The 15,465-nt window shown below is 48.1% G+C and overlaps 1 protein-coding gene across 3 annotated transcripts in view; it reads right to left on the reverse strand.

Moving 5' to 3' along the window:
* LOC138285146 (sodium channel subunit beta-2-like) overlaps positions 1-15,465 on the reverse strand; it is a 144,047-nt gene that overhangs the window by 56,575 nt on the left and 72,007 nt on the right. The window lies entirely within an intron of this gene.

The following is a 15,465-nucleotide window of genomic DNA, read 5'->3' on the forward strand; positions in this document are numbered from 1 at the left end:
GCTCAGCAAAGGCAAGTCTCAGCAGGATGGGGCAATGTGTCTTGTAGTATGGGGGGTGGGGGCTTACCGGAGACTATGAAAACAAACTAGAAGTAGGGTAGAGTGATTATTCCCAAGGGTCCGATCTGATTTCCAAGACCAGAGTTCTTGGATGTACAGTGCTCCAAGATGTGCTCCCAGGCCCATTTATCATAATCCTACATACCTTGGTTGCTTAACAGTGTCTCCGGGTGTTGGGGCTCTCAGTTGCTTCTGGGTGGATCCCACATGCTATGTAACCTGGATCAGTGCTTGAAATCGAAACATAGAAGTGCAGGTACTCTGTCAGTACTCTCCAATTAAAAGTATTGCGTTTATCTTGTGAAGTGTCAGTACTCTCCAAATAAAAGCATTACGTTTATTTTGAGAAGTGCAGGTACTCTCCCTCTCAAAATAAAAAAGTGCCGGTACTCATATCCGGACAGTGCCGGCCCATTTAAAGCACTGCCCTGAATACTTATCAGGAGGGGATCAGAAGCCGTGAGACTTCTGCTTCTTGCTGGGCCTGCGGTGTATAGGTATATGCCCTAGATCAGTGTCACTCGAAGTATGCCCGGGTGCCCCATGTGGCCCTCCTGACCTTTACATCCGCCCCCTGGTCAACAGCAGCACTGGGCTGCTGTTTATTCGACTTAGCACTGTTGACCAAACACTAGCAATACTAATAGGTCTGGCTTATAAATTAAATTGCCTTTAATTCCTCCCTGATGGGTTTAGGCACACAATAGGTCATCACACATGCATCCTGTCAAGCACTTTTGCACTCATGCATCCATTCCTTCATCCACTGATTATTTTCTGCATTTACGCACATAACCACAATAAAATACACCGAACACACAAAACAAAACCAACAACATATGCAGGATAATTTCAAAGAATGACAGCAGAAAAAACATGTTTCCACCTAAACACTCTGGTAATAGCTTGCAGTAAAAATTAAACATAGCAACGTGTGGCCGTCTTACAAAGACACTGAATATGGAGTACTGTTGTTTTACATTCCGGCTTGGCTGCCATGTTTCAAACCAATATCGTGGCCATCTTGAAATGGTAAAACAATGATACACTAAGAACAATACCATTCCATCATGGTCGCTGGCTTAGAGGTGATGGCAAGATGGGATGCAGATCACTGCATATGAAATGAGCTGGAATCAAGCGGCCCTTTACCACTTTCTTGGAAGTGATAGTATGCTCTAGAAATTGAACAGACGAGAAGGAAAGAAATTAAAGGGAACTAATAAGAGGACAAAATGAAAAACTGACAAAACTGAACCATTGGCCCAGGAACTGAAGCACACTCATTTTAGGCTGGTGTGCACATGCAATAGGAAAACCGGTGATACTCAGAGGGCAAGATAGCCAGTGGTTGAAGTGGGGCGAACCACTGCCCCATGCTATATTTCGTTACTGATGGAAGAAGAGTGTAAATGTACATATGCTGACCAAAGGTAGCAATGGCAGAAGAGTGCTGATCCAAAGCCCCTCTATGAATCTGTCTCTAGATAGATAGATAGATAGATAGATAGATAGATAGATAGATAGATAGATAGATAGATAGATAGATAGATAGATAGATAGATAGATAGATAGATAGATTGGTCAGTCTTTATGCATTTGTAATGATTTTGTATTACAGGATTATAGGATCCTTGCAGACAACTGAATCCGTCTATCTTATCAAAGAATCCGTAGTAATTATTCTTATAGTACAAATCATCTACCCCTAGGGTTTGCCAAAGCTGGTGATCAATACCACAATCCTTGCCTAAAAAGGTAATTTTTGAGGTTTGATGTAACAAAATATATGTCTCAAAGCTTCGCCATGGTGCAAAAACTACCCACTGTTGATTTTAATATATGCATTGCATAATTAATAAATCAGGCACACTTTCTTTGTTGTAACTTTTCTTAATAGGTAGTTTTGACCTGAGGTATCTGAAATGTAATTTACCAATGAACCCAAATGATTCAATAACCCCTTTAGCTTTACCATCAGCTTTTTACCAGAAACAACCCGCATATACAGTTTTGAACATAAGCTTTGCCCCAAGTCAAGCATCAGGTATACCGTAATAAAAATGCAAATATGTAAAAAAATGATTCTTTCAAACCAGGATAAAACTTCTCCTAAGATGGCCCGTTAAAGATTATCAGAGTGCAAATCTTCTATCCCCAAAGTTTTAGCCTACAATGGTAATTTGGAGACTTCAAGAGAGCACACATCCCTGCAGGATATGTTGCAAGGTCATAACACTCTACCCTTAAAAGCCTATTGCATTTAACATATGTTTTTCACAATATGAAGTCAGATTTACTGGCTTTGTCATAACTGTTCATAATAGACAGATCAAACCTATGGAATGTAACATAACATTTCCCCGTGAACCAATAAAACCTTTAGCATCTATATCTGGCTTTTCGCCCAAACCAACACAGGCCTACTAAAGTACATATATGCTGGCTACCATCCTGCAGTTATACAATTACAAACATATACAAAATTACAGTTGGAAAACAGCATACAACCCCTCTGAAGATGGACTAACAAGAATCATCAGACTGAAAATCTTCCACCGCCAACGTTTGTCAGAGTGGGTGACCAACACCAAAACCTGTTCCTACTACTGAAATTTGGGGGAATACATTAAAAAAAAATACCCATCTGCAGCCTGTAGCACAGAAAGATAATAACCCACTGTTAAAAGCCTATTAGGTTTAACGAATGTTTTTCACAATGAGTAAGCTAGGCCTACTGCCTTTGTCATAACTTTAGATAACAAGCAGATCAGACCTATGGCACTGGTTATACATTTCCCAGAGAACCACCCAGCCTATCTCCTTTAACATTGGTGTGTCACCATAATCAACTCAAGTTTACTGTTTTTAACATAAAATGTCCCATGAGGCAGTCATCAGGATTTCAGTCAAAAAATACAAATGTACACAAAAATGCAGTTGGCTAAGCAAAATACTTTCTTACTCAAAGGGGCTTAACTAGGATCATATTGTTGTGAATCTTCAACTGAATGGTGTGTTATAACACAAAAACCCTTGACTACTATGGTATGGGAATCTGTGAGATTCCATGAAACAAAATACCTAGCTGTAGGCTTTAATACAGAGTAATAACAATCTACCCTTTAATCCCTTTTGATGTTAACATATGTTTTTCACAATAAGCCCATCAACTAACTCATTCCTACTGTAATGAGCATACATTTATCCGCAATCCAAAAAATACAGTACGAGCACTCTTTTTCTCAGTGGAAGCACATTAGTTCAGTCCAATCGCGTGCTGTACTCATGATATGTAGAGCAGTCTAAGCCCCTTTCTCTGTAGTTCTTCTTAAAGTTAATTTTCTTGTGATCAAATAAGGTCTGGAGACAGCTATCCTATCAAACCAGACCTAGAAAACGGTTGATTAGTTGACATCAGACCTCACAGAATCAGGATCGTGTCTCAAATTGATGTTGATTTAATAACATAAATGCATTAATTAACACTAATTGCCTTTTAGTTGAAACTGGTAACCGTTACTGGGGCGCTTCCACAGCCCATCTGCATCCTTGCTGCTTGGTGGCAGGGTGAGGCACAGCAGATCGCTGTTCAGAGGGACGTGTACCCGCCTCTGAGCCACAGCAGACTTTAATCTGGCCCCGAGCGTCGCTGACAAAATTTGTGATCCATAACTGTGAGATTTCCTAACCAGTGCCAATCGCTGACAGAGAGTCTCACCTACCAGAGAATGTCGATCACTGCATGCCGTTCACAGCAGGCATTGATGGCACTGCACCCTGTTCACCAACAATTTGCCACCACTGTATGCCGTTCACTGTGGAGTTCCACGTCACTGCACGCTGTTCACCAACAGATTGCCACCACTGCATGCCGTTCAGCATGAGATTACAGTTAATGAATGCTCCTCATTGTGAGATTGCCATCGCTGCATGATGTTCACTATGATGTTACCTTCACTGCATGCCGTTCACAGAAGGAATTGATGTCACTGCACGCTGTTCACCAACAATTTGCTATCACTACATGCAGTCCACAATGAGATTCCAGTTAATAGATGCTGCTCATTATGAGATTGCCATCACTGCATTATGTTCACTGTGAGATTACCTTCACTGTGGAATTCCACGTCACTGCACGCTGTTCACCAACAGATTGCCACCACTCCATGCTGCTCAGCATGAGATTACAGTTAATGAATGCTGATCATTATGAGATTGCCATCCCTGCATGCCGTTCACTGTGGAATTCACCGTCACTGCATGCTATTCACCAACAGATTTCCTTCACTGCATGCCGTTCTCAGTGGAGTTTGACATTACTGCACACTGTCCACCAACAAATTGCCTCCACTGCATGACTTTCAGCGTGAGATTCCATGTTAATGCATACTGTTCATTATGAGCCTGCCTTCACTGCATGCCGTTTACTACGGAACTCCATGATAATGCATGGCATTCACTGTGGAACCCCCATCACTGCAGGCCGCTCACCTTGGTGTATCTGACAGTCTATGCCATTCACCATCGTGGCTTACGCTGTCACTGCTTGTCACTCTCCATGGACACTAAGGCCCTCCTTATGACCTTGGCGGTGAGTGCTAAAGTGGCGGTAATTAGCACCAAATTATGACCATGTCGGTGATAACTCCCATAGACAGCCAATGTACCACACCAACCGCCAAGGCGGAACCAACACTCACCACGCCAGTAGCCGTCAACAGCCAGGCGGAAGATAAAGTACCGCCCACCATATTATGACAAATCAAATCCACCACGTTTTCTGGGGCGGTACCAACGCCATCAAAAGCCTGATGGAAACGCATCACAGAAAAGAAAGGACTCACCATCGGAGACACTGGGAAGAACAACGCCGCCATCAAACCGGAACTGCAAGTCTTCCCGATGCTATTCCACGTCACACTCCACCTGGAACACCAACGCCGATGAGGACAGTGAGTACAGCAGCCTGGTACACAAGGGAGGGAGGGAGGAAAACGAGAGTGACACACACACGCACAACACACACCCAACACACACACACCATTCACACAACCAGCTGCACAGGAAAAACAATGGCACGCGATACACAGCGGAATAATACAAAGACAACAAGAATGCACCAATGAGAATGTGTTAATATAAACACCTAATAAATAATCCAATTGTATGTGAAACAGATATGTACAAATGTGCACAAAGGGCCACTGCCCAGTCCAATGTACTAAGGGCCCACATGGCCACAGGGCACAGTCCAAGGCCCAACTCGAATCCTGACTTCATCCGGATAGAACTCTGCAGGGGCATCAGTTTGCAAGTGGGTAGGCACCTCAGGAGGATTGGGGATGGGGGCACCTCAGCAGAATACGGGAACAAGCCAACTGGTTCTGGAGGGGGCTCCATGCCCATTTCTCTGTCCTGGGGAGTGCAAGGCCACAGTCTCTCAGGTGGGTGACTTTCCCACTGGTTCTGGAGGGGGCCCCATGTCCATTTCTCTGTTGTGGGGAGTGCAAGGCCACAGTCTCTCAGGTGGGTGACATTCCCACTGGTTCTGGAGGGGGCCCCATGCCCATTTCTCTGTCCTGGGGAGTGCAATGCCACAGTCTCTGGAGTGGAGGACCTTCCCACTGGTTCTGGAGGGGTCTCCATGCCCACTTCTCTGTCCTAGGGAGTGCAAGGCCACAGTCTCTCAGGTGGGTGACTTTCCCACTGGTTCTGGAGGGGGCTCCATGCCCATTTCTCTGTCCTGGGGAGTGCAAGGCCACAGTCTCTCAGGTGGGTGGCTTTCCCACTGGTTCTGGAGGGGGCCCCTCGTACAACTGCCGCTGAAGGGCTGCCTACATAGCTTCCGCTGGTGGTGATGGCTGCACTGTTTTGTCTGGAGGTGTGGGCTGAACTGTGGTGGCAGGTGAGGGTGCCTCCTGGGCAACCTCTGCTGGTGGCGAGGGCTGAACTGTGGTGGCAGGTGAAGGTGCCTCCTGGGCAGCCTCTGCTGGTGGTGAGGGCTGAACTGTGGTGGCTGGTGAAGGTGCCTTCTGGACAGCCTTTGCTGGTGATGAGGGATGCACTTCCTCAGCTGGCGGTGGGGGCCCAGGGACCACTGGTGGTGGTGGAGGTGTCACCCTGACAGCCTCAGCTGGAGTCAAGGGCTTCTTTCCGTTCATGGCATGAGGCATGGAATACTTACCCTTCCTGGCAGGGGTTGAGGGCTTCTTCCCCTTTGGGGCAGGTTGTGCATGTTCCTTAGCCTTCCGGGCAGGAGTCGAGGGCTTCTTCCCCTTCAAACCGGAAGGTGCAGGCTCCTTCTCCTTCATGGCAGGAGGTGTGGGATCCTTCACCTTCTTGGCTGATGGAGTGGGATTCTTCACTGACTTGCAAGCACGACTAGGTGGTGCCACTGCTGTCAGGGTGGACTGTTTGGCTGAGGTGCTGGGCTGGGTCGTTGGCACCCTGCTGTTACAGGCAGGACAGGGGAAGGGGGAGGGAAGAGGTCAATTTGGGTGAGGAAAAGCTTCTTAGGGGCGTTGGAGTGGGAGGAGGGACGAGGGATGGGAGTGGAGGTTGAGAGAGTGGTTGTAGGAGCTGTATGTCTGCTGGATTTGGGTGCAGGTGCATGGGCACTATGCTGATGTGAGGTGGATGGCTGTTGTGTGTGTGAGTGCTTGCGTTTGTGTCCTTTAGGAGGGGGGCAGACAGGGTGGGAGAGGACACGGGATGCGTGCATGGATGTTGTGGAGGTGTCTGTTAGTGAGGTGTGTGTGCTGCTTGGTGTGGTGACTCTGGTGGTGGATGTTGATGCAGTGCATGTAGGTGTGAGTGTGGACGTGACTGGGAGGGAGGTGGAGGAGAAGGAGGAGGGGGACAGTGGAGGCAGTGGAAGTGGTTGTGTCTGCAGCTGTCTGGTGTTTGCGTGAGTGCTTGTGGGATGAAGTGTGGTGCCTGTGTTTGCGTGTGCCATTCTTGGGTGTTGTCTTGTGTGCATGCTCATCTGTATGTGTGCATGAGATGGGTTGGGGTTGAGGAGACTGGCAGTGGGAAGTGGTAGTTGGAGGAGGGACTGTAGAAACAGGGACAATGGCTGCCATCAGAGAGGAGGCCAGAGCCTGTATCGATCTCTGTTGGGCCGCCAATCCACCGTGGATGCCCTCCAGTAATGCACTGCATTGCTGCATCTGGGATGCGAGCCCCTGGATGGCATTCACAATGGTTGACTGCCCTACACAGATGGATCTCAGGAGGTCAATAGCCTTCTCACTCAGGGCAGCCGGGCTCACTGGGGCAGGGCCTGAGGTGCCTGGGGATAAGGAGATGCCCACCCTCCTGGGTTGGCGGGCACGGGCAACTCGCTGAGGGGCTACTGGGAGGGTGGTGCTGGTACGGGGAGTGGCCGCTGTACCTGCAGCTGGAGTGGTCACAGAGGTGTCCGCCACAATCAATCAGAGGAGGTATCTGAGTCTGTGTTGTCACCTCCTGTCTCTGCCGTGGTGCTCTCCTCGCCCTCCGTCCCACTGTTTCCCTCAGCGTCGGTGGACTCTGCCTCCAGGGTCCTCTGGGATGCAGCTCCCTCTGTCGCCGGTGCCCCAGCGTCTCTGCCAGATGATGCTAATGCACACATGGACAGGATGACAAAAGAAAAAAGGGGGGGGAGAGAAAAAGGAAACACTGGGTCAATTACTGCACCAACACCACTATTGGCATACACAGCACAGTCACACACAGGGATCAGGATTGAGCACTATGCATTGCACTGCCAGTGATTTGGCTAGATGCCACAGTAAGATGAGGGCCACACACCGCCAACTGCACCCCTCCTGGGACCCACAAAGCCCTGACTGAAATGGAATGCTAACAAGCTAGGTTACCTGCATTTGCAATACAGCCATTACCTTAGAGTTGACTCACGCTGCAATGTCTGGCCTGGACTTAGGGGCACCCACTAACTCACATCCACCACCCAGATCCCATCCCACCTACCACATTTATAATGATGCCCACTGTACTCACCCCCTTGTGGCTGCTGTGATTCCCTCAAGCGCCCATCCAGCTCTGGGTAGGCCACTGCCAGAATGCGGGCCATCAGGGGGGTCAGGTTCCGATGGGCACCCCTTCCTTGTTGGGAGGCCATCCCCAGCTGGTCCTCCACTATCTTTCATGCTCAGCGTCTCAGGTCCTCCCACTGTTTCCAACAGTGGGTGCTCCACCTGCCATAGACCCCCAGGGTCCGCACATCCTAGGCGATAGCACGCCATAATCCCTTCTTTTGATGGGCGCTAACCTGCAGAGGTAATACAGACAGGAGAACACCATAACCATACAATCCAGCCTGTCACACATATGGCCCACCAGTTCCGTTTCCATCACCATTGGCACATACATCGCCCGGGACACACCAAGTACCCCACCACAAGAGATTCCCCCCCTGATGACACAATGCTTGAACACACATCTCCATGCATCCTTCCCATAAGCATTGTGCCCAAAGTGTACTCACCTGTTGGTCTGGAGAACCATACAGCAGTCGGTACTGGCATAGGACCCCATCCACCAAATGCTACAATTCCTCTGAAGTGAAGGCAGGGGCCCTTTCCCCAGTCACACAGGCAATTGTAGGTTCCAGACACAGGTCACGGCAGCACACGGAGTGTAGGTGTTCTCCTGTTGAAGGTCAGGAAACAAGTGACGAATCAGATAGAAAATGGCAATCACGTCCGCGGTGGTGTACACCGTCACCGCCGCCGCAGATCCCCATTGGCCACTGTACTCCATAGAGCCCCATATTATCCAATGAGGAACTGCATGGCGGTGCAATACTGCCTTCCGCCACAACGCCCAATGTTGCAGAGTTACCTCACTTCCACCTGTCCCTACATTCAGGACAGGCGGTCGCAATTTCATGTGGAGGACAACGGTCATATCGACATTAACTGCGTCACAGCCTAGATTAGCACATACCTCGCCATTCCCATTGTCTCATAACATAAATGCACTATGTACACTGAAGTTGTGGTTCCATTGTTCAAATTGTGACAGCCTACTCACTCTTGTGTCCCTTAGATACCTACCGCTGCTGATGAATAGGAGGTGGAGACAAACCCCCGTGTACAGACCCCTTGTGGACTTGGCTACACCGGAGGACAGGCACATTATACTCACCTATAGACTGGACAGGGCCACAATAACTGAGCTGTGTGTCCAATTGGAGCCAGACCTGATATCTGCTATCCGTCAGCCCACTGGGATTCCCCCTCTTGTGCAAGTGCTATCAGTGCTCCATTTCCTGGCAACAGGTTCTTTCCAAGTGACAGTGGGCTTGGCAGCAGGAATGTCACAGCCAATGTTCTCAATCGTGCTTGCAAGGGTTTTGTCTGCCCTGGTAAAATACATTCTGCAGCTACATTTCTTCCCCCCAGGTGGAAGATTTGGCCACAGTGAAGGCCGGATTCTATGCAATGGGACATATCCTCAATATTATTGGTGCAATTGACAGAACACATATTGCGATAGTACTCCCCGCCAGAATGAACAGGTGTTCAGGAATCGTAAGAGTTTCCACTCACTGAATGTGCAAATGGTGTGCCTTGCGGGCCCCTACATCTCCCACGTCAATGGTGAGTATCCTGGATCAGTGTATAATGCCTTTGTTCTGAGGAATAGCAGCATCCCAAATGTGATGGCCCAACTACAGAGGCACAGGGTGTGGCTAATAGGTGAGCCTTGGTCCCAACCCACTGTATGTTAGTGTATGCCTTCAGGTGTCATCCCTATAGCATTGTGTGAGGCTAAATGTTGTCCCTCAATACTTGCAGGTGTCTCTGGCTACCCAAATCTATAGTGGCTGCTGACCCGTGTAAGGAATGCCAGGACAAGGGCTGAGGAACGTTATAAAGAAGCACATGGGCGAACCAGAAGGATCATAGAGAGGACCTCCGGCCCCCTGAAGGCCAGGTTCAGGTGCCTCCATCTGACAGGTGGACCCCTGTGCTACTCACCCGGGAAGGTCTGCCAGATAGTAGTGGCATGCTGCATGTTGCACAACCTGGCCCTCAGACGGCATGTACCCTTTCTGTGGGAGGAAGAGACTGGAGATGCCCCTGTGGCAGCAGTAGACCCTGAGGACAGTGAGGATGAAGAGGCTGAGGATGAGGACAACAGAACATCAGTTATGCGTCAATACTTCCAATGACACACAGGTGAGACAGTGCAACTGACCATTCCTATGACTATTGGTGTATTCTGTGTGACTGTAGCATGATGGCATTAACTTCCTTTGCATCTCAACGTATTGTCACCTATGGCTTGTCATTTTTAGGATGTTGGTGATGTAACAACTGTGTACTGATGTGCTGACTACAGACAGCTACAGGTTTCCATATATGCACATTTTCAAAACATAAAATACTAGTAGTCAAGTTGTGTTCAAGGGTGTTTATTTCAGTGATATGAAAATGAGGGAAAAGTGTAATGGAATGGGGTGATGATGGAGGAAGGTCCAGGGTATTGTTCCAGTCTGTTTGTAGCACAGGTTCAGTGTCCAAGGGGCCACAGGAAGGGGAGCAAAGGCAGTTCAAAGTGGACAAGGTGACAGTGTGAGATACAAGGGGGACAATCAGGAGAGTCTCATTTCCTGGCGGTGGTCTTGGCAAGTGTCTCTGGCTTCTGTCTGGTTCGCAGGGAATGTTTGCGGGGTGGTTCACCTTCTGCAGGGTGAGGGGTGCTGGTGGCCTGTGGGTCCTGTTGCAGGACCTCCTGCCCACTAGCTGCACCGGAGGTGGAGGGCTGGTCAATGGACTTGCTACTGGTAGGGTCCCGCTGCTGTGCTGTTGCCTTCCTCATGCTGTTGGCCATGTCTGCCAGCACCTCTGCTATGAAGATCAAGGTGGTGTTGATGGTCTGCAGGTCCTCCCTTATCCCCTGATACTGTCCCTCCTGCAGCCGTCTGTTCTCCTGCACGTTGTCAAGGATCTGGCCCATCGTGTCGTGGGAATGTTGGTAGGCACCCAGGATCTCGGAGAGTGCCTCCTGGAGAGTCAGTTCCCTGGTCCTGTCCTCCCCCTGCCGCACAGCGGTCCTCCCAGTGTCCCTGTTGGCCTGTGCCTCTGTCACCTGAACAGTGTGCCCTCTGCCACTGACCCCAGGTCCCTGATTGTCTTGGGTATGAGGTGTGGCATGGGGTCCCTGTACAGGTGGGCACACTACTGATTGGCATGTCCTGGGGACAGAGGTGTGGGGACGCTGGGTGGGTGCTGTGGTGTTGGATACTGATGGGGAGGCTCTTTGGTGGACTGTGAGTGGGCTTGGGTGACCGGCTGTCCAGTGGTCCCTGATGGGCCAGGTTGTTGGTCCAGATCCTGAAGTCCAGAGTTACTGTCATCACTGGGGGCATCTTCTGTTGGGGGACTGGTTTGTCGTGGCACCTCCTCTTCGCTCATGTTGGTGGGGGCACCTGTGGGGATGTAAGTGATGTATTATGCTTCATGTCTGTAACATATTGTACATCCCTGGCTTCCCCTCTATGGTTGCTGTAGCCCTGCCACCTTTTTCTTGTGTATGGTGATGTATTGTGTGATTGTTAGTTTCCCTGTGCTGTACATGTTTTGGTGATGGGTGTCCATGCAGGGCTGGTGGGTGATAAGTGTTAAATGTTGACTTACTAGTGTTCATTCCTCTGGCTACTCCAGCGAGTCCCTCAAGATGCAGTAATGCCAAGACTTGCTCCTCCCATGCTGTGAGCTGTGGGGGAGGAGGTGCGGGTCCACCGCCAGTCCTCTGTATGGTGAGCTGGTGCCTTGCTGCTATGGAACGTACCTTCCCCGGTAGGTCGTTCCACCTCTTCCTGATGTTGTCCCTTGTTCTTGGGTGCTGTCCCACGGCGTTCACCCTGTCCACGATTCCCTGCCATAGCTCCATCTTCCTCGCAATGGATATCTGCTGTACCTGTACTCCAAACAGCTGTGGCTCTTCCCTGACAACTTCTTCCACCATGACCCTTAACTCCTCATCAGTAAAACGGGGGTGCCTTTGTAGGGACATGGGTGTTGTGTGGTATGTGTTGGTGAGAGTGTGCTGAGTAATGTTGTGGGGTGTGTGATGTGTGTCTAGTTGTCTCTGTGCTGTTTGTGTCAATCTCCTGGCAGTAATTGTTGTTTGTAAAGGGTTGTGGTTACTGTGGGTGTGTGTTTTATAGTGCTGTGGGTGGGTGTGTGTGGTGTGTGTATGCGTGTCAGGTGTGTGTTTTTAGTATTGGACAATGTAGTGTTGTTTTGTATGTGGGTGTCCTTTCTGAGCGCAGCGATATGTACCGCCAATGGTTTACTGCCGTTGAATGGCCGCCATGGTGATTCATGGGTCATAATGTGGTGCTGTTGGCGTAACGGTATGGGTGTTGGTACCGGCACTTTATCACTGACCTTTCGGCTGGCGGATTTGTGTATGTGGCTGTATTCTGTCGGACTGGTGTGTGTGTGTCATAATATGGCAAACTGATATTCGCCACCGTGGAGGTATGTTGGCGGCCTTCAGCACAGCAGTAAGCATGATTTACCACCAATGTCATAATGAGGGCCTAAGTCACTACACGCCATTTTCAAAGGCAACCTGTTGGTGCATACCAGTTACATGGGGCCCCCTTCACTGTATACCATCTGGATCCGACTGGTCTATAGGGCAGCCTGGCAGTACCAGAAGGGCTGGTGCAAAATGTCATTGCGAGGGACTTTTTGGCTGCTTGTAGGCCTGTTTTATGCTCTGCTGGACCGGTTCCTACTTTTGATTTTTCTATTATTGCCACAAACATTGCCAGCTGCAAGCACAATTGCATGCAGCCTCCCTTGTCTTTCAAATCCCTACACAGTGGCTCTCTAAAAATGTGGGCCACTTTTTCTGATTCGCTGATGGGACCTCTTACATTTTAATGCCCGAGCCTATTTTCTATTACAGTCCAACCCTGTATGGCATGCTTCCTGGGTGTCCTGTCAATACAAACCATCCGCTCGGGGATTCCATTGCCTGTAAACCACTCACCGTGGAATTCTTGTGCATGTCACCCACCTACGCATTCTGCCACTGCATTGGGTTCACTGTGAGGTTCATGTCACTGCATGCTAATCACCATTAAATCCCTGCCGCTGTTTGCCATTCACTATAGGATTCCACGCTTCTTCTTTCCTCCCAACATGAACCTTATGTTACTGCATACCAGTCATCATGACATGCCATTAAACCGTGACATCCCTGCTACTGCATGCCATTCACAAGTAATTCAGGTTTCTGCATGACCATCAGCATCTGATCCCTGTCACTGCATGTCATTCACCATGGGAGTCTGTCACTACATTATGTCATTCTAACACAGATATGACTAGCTTTCCAGTGCAACTAGTAATGCCTGTCGTGTTTGAGTCCCTTCATGAACAAGTCATGAGGGTGCTTAAGTGAAGCAGCCCCCCCACTTGTCTTGAAGCAGGCCCCCTTGTCTAAGTAATTACAAACTGACTTTAAAAGGTTTCCTGTAGGGCCCTATATTGATGTATTTTACAATGAAAACACACAACCCTTTCCCAACAATGTCTGTAAACATCCATTAAGGTAATCCATGTCGATCAGGTAGTTCCTGCTTGCATTGATTTTTGTCAGGATGCTATTTTAGTATGTGTTCACGCAGCATGTACTAATCTTGTATTGTGCTACTGTCAACTGGGTCTATAATAGGCGAATAGAGGGCTCAGGTTGTGGGTGGGTGTTTGTAACTGGCCAGAATTTAGAGCTCTGGATTTAAAAAGGCAGCACAACTTCCACACATTGCCTGTAACTGTGTCAAAAAGATATTAAGGATACATGCTCATCCAGTTCTTGGCCTCTCAGCAGAGCGCCCACAGCAGTGGTGACATGTGCCAATTGTGATTGAGAGTATATGCAAAATTATATAACGGAGGGAAAAAGCTGTTGAAACGTTAACAAAACGAAAGTAGTAGAAAATTAAGTGCTTACATATGAATTGTGTGGGAGTTGCAAGAAGGTATGTGCAGACTGTGAAACAAGGGTGCAGAGGAGGGAGATGAGGTGTGAGCTGCGTAGGTGGAAGATGTCAAAAGCTTGTGGGAGAAGAAAGGACGTAAGTGTCTCACAGAGTGGGTGTAGAATAAAACATTTTCTAGCTATTGCGTCAAGAATATTGAATTCTATGAAGGACAGGGAGGCAAGGATTATGCTTTCTCTTTCTTTACTGAGAAAATGACAGCAGCCAATCAAAGTTGAAGTATACAAAAACAACATTTCCCAATACTCTTGTTGTCCATAACCTGCCCAATCCCAGGCCAGCTCTCCATATAAATGTCTGTTTCCTTAGTCCTTCCTCTTTCTTTGCAATAAGAACATAGCAACCTGATTTCCACGAACTGAATTCTTCAACTCTTCAATGGAGAAACGAACTGCAGCCACCTACTGAAACTGGAATTACCCTCTCGTTGTAAGCGAAACTCTGGATATTCATTCGCCTTTATTGTCTGATCCTATGAATTAAAGAAAATGCGCTAAGAAACTGGCAGTGACTAAGAATTACATGGGTGGGTACAAGTCAAGATACATGAGAAACACATATCATACAAATAATCCAACTGAATTGCATTTTAACAGCATAAGTACTTCCGGTAATATCATTTGGAATACACAATATTAATAATAGCAATAATAATAGTATTAATAATAATAGGAATAGTAATAGGGTGGGATAATCCTCACCTCTGTGTCCTTGATAGAATTGAAAATTTTTGTCGCAATAGCAGAGAAAATTTTTCATTCTATGCCAAGAACGAAGGCTTCGGATTATGCTAGTTCAAAGTTGATCCACCACTGCAGATGCTACGTCAACAACAGGCTTATAATAAAAGACCTTAAAAGTATTGTCAGAAGACCAATCGGCAGCAGCCATGATATCCTCCAAACGAGAGCCAACGCTAAAGGATTTGGATGCCATGGTGCTACGTACTGAATGTGCTCCAAAAATGGTGGTATCAATACCGGCCTCCCCTAGTAACCATTTGACCCATCTAACCAAAGTGGCCATTGACACTGGAGCAAAAGAGCTTTGTAGCAATACGAGCAATTGTCCTTGCGCACCCATGCTTCTCTCTCTCGTGCAATCCTTGTAAGCCTTTAAACATTTAACCACACATAACTTCTGAATATGGGGAAAAGCTGGAAAAGAAATACTCCTAGTTGAAGTTTTAGTACGCCTAGTAATAGTGAAACAGATTCCAGACGGAGTAAAAACTCTACCTGCTAAATCCAGGGCGCGTACATCAGACACCCTTCGACAGGAGATGAGGCACAGGAGTATAGTTTAGCTGATAGTTGTTTACGAGAAAGATCTTCGTCACATGGCCAGGATCTTATAAAATCGCAGAACAA

This window comes from Pleurodeles waltl, chromosome 3_1 (genome assembly GCF_031143425.1).
Source record: "Pleurodeles waltl isolate 20211129_DDA chromosome 3_1, aPleWal1.hap1.20221129, whole genome shotgun sequence".
Taxonomy (NCBI): domain Eukaryota; kingdom Metazoa; phylum Chordata; class Amphibia; order Caudata; family Salamandridae; genus Pleurodeles; species Pleurodeles waltl.